This window comes from Schistocerca serialis, chromosome 3 (genome assembly GCF_023864345.2).
Source record: "Schistocerca serialis cubense isolate TAMUIC-IGC-003099 chromosome 3, iqSchSeri2.2, whole genome shotgun sequence".
Classification (NCBI taxonomy): domain Eukaryota; kingdom Metazoa; phylum Arthropoda; class Insecta; order Orthoptera; family Acrididae; genus Schistocerca; species Schistocerca serialis.
The window spans coordinates 119,651,621-119,657,620 of NC_064640.1; positions in this window are offsets into that span (position 1 = coordinate 119,651,621).

The window sequence follows — 6,000 nt, forward strand, 5'->3', positions numbered from 1 at the left end:
TATGCGTCAGTGGGAAGAGGAGTGGCTGGCAGTCGGTGAAAATAAGCTGCGTCTGGTCAAGGCCACCACTCGGCCATGGCGTACGTCCTACCAGTCATGCAGGCGGGATGAAGTTCTCCTCACTCGCCTCCGCATCGGGCACAGTCCCTTCACACATGGTTTTTTACTCCGGCGGGAGGATCCCCCAATCTGCAGTGCTTGTGGCGTCCAGATTACTGTCCGCCACATTTTACTTGACTGTCTTTTATTCTCTGACCAGAGGGCGGTGGTTTCTTTGCCACCGGATTTGCCCTCTATTTTGAAAGACGACGCAACGTCTGTGTTTAAGGTTTTACGGTTTTGTGTCCTGTCCAATTTGTTGCCACGGCTTTTAGGGAGAGGTTTTTAATGTGCTGCTGGATGACTGGCTCACCCAGATTTTAGGTAAGAGGTCCGCCAGTCACGAATACCTCCTTGTTTCCCTTCAGTTTCTGTCCTCCCTTCCTTGTGTTTCCTTTCCTTTTTTAGTGCACACCTTCTCCTCTTGTTTTGCCTCTGTACGTGAGGATTTGGAACTGCGTCAGGTCTGTGTCTTTTCGCTGTTCCCCTTGTTCGCTGTTCGTCTTAGTCCCTTCACTGCATGTGTTCCTGTTTTTATGCGTTTGGGCGCTGATGACCTCGCTGTTTAGCGCCCGTAAGCCTCAAACACACACACACACTCATTAGTCCCCTAGAACTTAGAACTAGTTAAACCTAACTAACCTAAGGACATCACAAAAATCCATTCCCGAGGCAGGATTCGAACCTGCGACCGTAGCGGTCTTGCGGTTCCAGACTGCAGCGCCTTTAACCGCACGGCCACTTCGGCCGGCCGAATAAGTATTGTAACTTGCGTATTATGAGAGTAGACTATATGAAGGCAGCGACACACTGAAGATCCACCCAAAACGCATTGTTCATGGTACAATTTGTTATAATTAAATTTCAATTAGTAACATATCTACGATTAAGGTTTTCAGCAAGGTGTAACATACTATGATTAAATGGAAGACGGGCGTTGTTGGCCTAGCGTAATAAGTAGAATCACCGTCTTCTAGAAAGTTGTTTGTCGGAGCGGTGGTTCGCGTCTTAATACTTCCAATTTTTTTCCTAACATTCGCGTTTTATTAGGTTCTGATACTTTATTATTAGTTTAATGTAAGTATATACTATAATATTTGATGTTATGTAAATATAAGTTCACCTTTTTCTGAGGAGTGACTTTGTTCGATTGGCTTAATCTACTAGATAGCTTGCACTACTTGTATAAAGATATTTTGCTCCTTTTTCTTTTACGCTTCGTAATTCACATGTTGCAAAGATTCTGCTGCTGGGTAGGAATAGTGATCAAGTAAGACTGACCTTGGGGTTTTACTAAAATGTGGGAGTGATGAAATAATAAACATTATTTATTATTCTTATGCGGAGAAGTATTCCAAATTTGTACCGCACTGTTTGTAATGGAACTTTTATAAGCCTGTGTCCTTATTGACTGGACATGGTACTTTCCTTTTCGTGGATGATGGAGGAAATGTGCGTTTTAATAGAGCTAACGTGGGAATTTTACGCTGGCCCACTGAGTAAACAGTGTGGTTTACGAATTAGGAACATCCCTCGACTGCCGCTGGAGTGCGTTGCGATCGCGTTTACCACGTTGGGGCCAACGCACCGTACGCACAAGTCGCATCTTTCCTGAGCGTTCAGCTGCACGTTGAACTTGGCACGCTCAACGTTAATGTTCGACAGCACGGTCCGTGTGCCGACGGCTTTACAGTCAGCGCTTGTACTGGTGCCCGCGGAGGTACACCATGTAATAGTATAGGTGTTTCAGCACGGGTCGATACTTGATACCTTAGAACTTCTTGTGCTACTGATCTGTACTCCATATGCACTGTTGTAGCAATAAATAGTTAGTGAACTGGAAACCTCTAAAAGGGTGGACTAATTTTTTTTCCGGCAATGCAGATAGGTAGACAGATAGTTTACTTACAAAGTATCAAGAACCACTATTAAGAGAGGAATCTGAGAATATACTACAGCCTCTATGTATTGCTCCCTTAGAATGCGCACAGACAAGATTAGGCTATTGACAGTTCGCACAGACACACATAAAATGGCATTCTTCCCGCGCTCCATGTGCAAATGTAACAGGGTGAAACCCTAATGTGCGACAGACCGGGAAATACGCTCTATCATGCGCTCAACAGAATTTAACAAAGTATAGATGTAGACGTACAGCAAAAATAGCATGATTTATCCAGCGACATCCTAAATGATCACCTCTAGTATCTGCCGCAAAACAGCAGTCACTACTGGAGCATCAGTGTCGTGTGTGAGCACCACTGTACGAAAAATTGAACGGAATGCGTCCAAAAAGAATACATTTGCCACGCTGCCTGCCAGCGACGACTTTCACGAGCCCGTAGCTGTCCGATACACTTAGATTTCTGGACAATGCAGGGCGACATAAAGCCACGCGTGCCTGCAGTTCAGCCCGCCGCATACGGAGTCACACCAAAGCACACACGTTATATGGTTGCAACGATGAGCACGCTGTGGACATAGCAGCACGGTGTTACTGACAGTAATCTCTATATCACATGAGTGTAGAACTCATGTCTGAGCAAAGAACTTCCGAGTGCTAGCGTGCTCTTGTCTTCTGCACAGTTAGTCTTACTGTCTTCTTTTCTTTCTTGTCTCTTTGTCCTGCATCAGCGCAGGGTCGGCATGATTATGAAAGGGTTTGCCATGATCAGTTTAAGGGGTTGCCGGATGCTCTCAGTGGCGTTATTCAAGCGGAAGTGAGCGAAAGTTTCCCTAACAACAAATAACCCCGAGCAAATAGGGAGCGTTATGACAGATACATGGATTAGTGAGCACAAGGTTGTTGTTTTGAGACTGAATACCATAATACCCATACCTATCAATAAACAAACGCAAAATATGTCTATTTAAAAACAGCAGGTAAAAATTCACTTGACGCCTTCCTACGAGATAGCCTCCATTCCTTCTGAACTGACAATGAATTATGAAAGTGTAGACCAGATCTGGCTTAAATTTGGAGGAATAGTATCAACAGCGAAGAACAGATTTATACAAATAAAGTAATAACAGATCGAACTGACCCTCAGTGGTATACAAAACAGGTCAGAGCACTGTTGCGGAAGCAACGTCTTTGCCAAGTTTAAAAGAACGCATAATACCCATGATTGGCGAATTTTTACAGAAGCTCGAAATTTAGCACGAACTTCAATGCGAGTGCTTTTGATAGTTTCCACAACGAAAGTCTGTCTCGAAGTCTGTCAGAAAACTAAAAGAGATTCTGGTCGTATGTAAAGTACACCAGCGGCAATACACAATCAATACCCCCACTACGCGCTAGCGTAGGTAATGTTACCGATGACAGTGCCATTCAAGCGGAGTTACTAAACACAGTTTTCAAAAATTTATTTACCAATCAAGACGAATTAAATATTCCAGAATTAGAATCAAGAATTGCTGCCTACATGAGTAACTCAGAAGTAGATACTGTATCATCCGTGTAGCAAAGCAGCTTAACTCACTTAATAAAGGCAAGTCCTGTGGTCCAAACTATATACTAGTTAGATTCGTTTCACAGTATGCTGATATAATAGCACCATATTTAACAATCATGTACAACCGTTCGCTCGACAAAAGATCCGTACCTAAAGACTGATAAGTTGCACTGGACACCAATACTTGAAAATGGAAGTAGGAGTATTCCAATAAATTATAGAACCATACAAGTAACGTCGATTTGCAGTAGGATTTTGGAACATGTACTGTGTTTGAACATTATGAATTGCAACGAAGAAAACTGTCAACTGACAGAGAGTCAGGATGGATTCAAAAAATATTGTTCTTGTGAAACCCAGCTAGTTCTATATTCTCACGAAGTAATGAGTACTATCCACAGAGGATCTCAAATTGACTCCATATTTCTGATATTTCCAGAAGGCTTTTCATACTGCTCCTCTCAAGCGGCTTATAATATACTTGTGTGCCTTTAGCGTATCGTCTCAGGTTTGTGATTGGATTAGTGATTTACTGTCGGAAAGATCACAGTGAGTAGTAACAGGAGGAAAGTCATCGAGTAAAATAGAAGGTATATCTGGTGTTCCTCAGGAAAGTGTTATAGGCACTCTGCTGTTTCTAATCTATATAAACGACTTAGGAGACAATCCGAGCAGTCATCTTAGATTGTTTGCAAATGATGCTCTCATTTACCGTCTAGTAGAATCATCAGAAGATTCAAAACTAATTGCAAAATGATTTAGACAAGATATTTGTTTGGTGCAAAGAATGACACTTGACCCTAAATATAGAAGAAATCCGTTCAATTTCGGTAATATGATAAATCACGCAAATCTAAAGGCTGTCAATTTAACTAAATACCTAACAATTACAATTACGGCAACAGCCTTGCCGCAGTGGATACAGCGATTCCCGTGAGATCACCGAAGTTAAGCGCTGTTGGGCGTGGCCGACACTTGGATGGGTGACCATCCAGCCGCCATGCGCTGTGGCCATTTTTCGGGGTGCTCTCAACCTCGTGATGCCCATTGAGGAGCTACTCGACCGAATAGTAGCGACTTCGGTCAAGAATACCATCATAACGACTGGGAGACCAGTGTGCTGACCCCACGCCCCTCCTATCCGCATCCTCCTCTGAGGATGACACGGCGGTCGGATGGTGCCGGTAGGCCACTCGTGGCCTGAAGACGGTGTGCTTTTAAGAATTACAACTACAAAGTAAACTGGAACAATCACATGGATAATGTTGTGGGGAAATCAAACCAAAGATTGCATTTTATTGGTAGAACACTTAAAAGATGCAACAGGCCTACTAAAGAGACTGTCAATACTATGCTTCTCCGTCCTCTGCTAGAGTACTGCTGCGCAGTATGGGACCTTTACCAGATTGTGTTGACGGACGACATCGAAACAGTTCAAATGACAGCTTGTTTTGTACTATCGTGAATTAGGGAAGCGAGTCTCACGGATTTGATACACGAGTTGAGATGGCAATCAGTAAAACAAAGGCTTTTTCATTGCAGTAAGATCTTTACACTAAATTTCAGTCTCCAACGCTCTCCTCAGAATGCGAAAATATTTTTTTTGACACCCATTTATATAGGGCGAAATGATCATTGTAATAAAATAAGGTAAATCAGAGCCCATACTGAAAGTTTTAAGTGATCATTTTTCCCACGCGCTAATAGAGTGTGAAACAGTAGTGAAATAGTGTGAAAATGGCTTGATGAACTCTCTGCCGGATTCTTAAGTGTGATTTGCAGAGTAGTCATGTATATATAGGAATGTTTGTGAATGGTGTAACTGAGGCGGGACTTGAGTACCAGCCCAGTGTTCACCTAGCGGTATGTGGCAGACCACCTAAAAACCACATACAGGCTGGTCGGCACACCAACCTTCGTCGTTCACCCGCGGGGCGTTTTCGATTTGGGGCCCTGTCGCATTCTGTCCCAGAAGCGGCACTTTAATACGCATGGCTATCCTTTTTTTCTTCTTAAGAAACCTTCCTGGCACCAAAAGGGAGGGGTACGGAAAAAGTTGCCAGGGATAGTAACCTGAAGCTTGGTCTCCATGCCCCATGTAGGGAACATGAAGTAGAGATAGAAAGAACAACAATTACTTATTTATTTATTTCCTTTTTTGTCGTATTGTTTCTTTAATTATTGTTAATGCCAGGAAACCAGCATCGTGAGGAGGAGGGAGTGGCAAGTCGCCAGACGCAGCGACACTACTGACGCATAGTTTTTTGGAGGAAACTGGAGAAAGATTGTCTGTATTTGGGATTGTCGACCACTGCACAATGGCGTTCATTGAGGAAGTGCCAAAAATCAAAGATATTTTCCTCACTGTCAGCAAACATGTAGTGAACTGTGTCCACAATTCAGCTTCACAGAGTTTGTCTTCACTTATGGAAAGAATCTCAAGTCC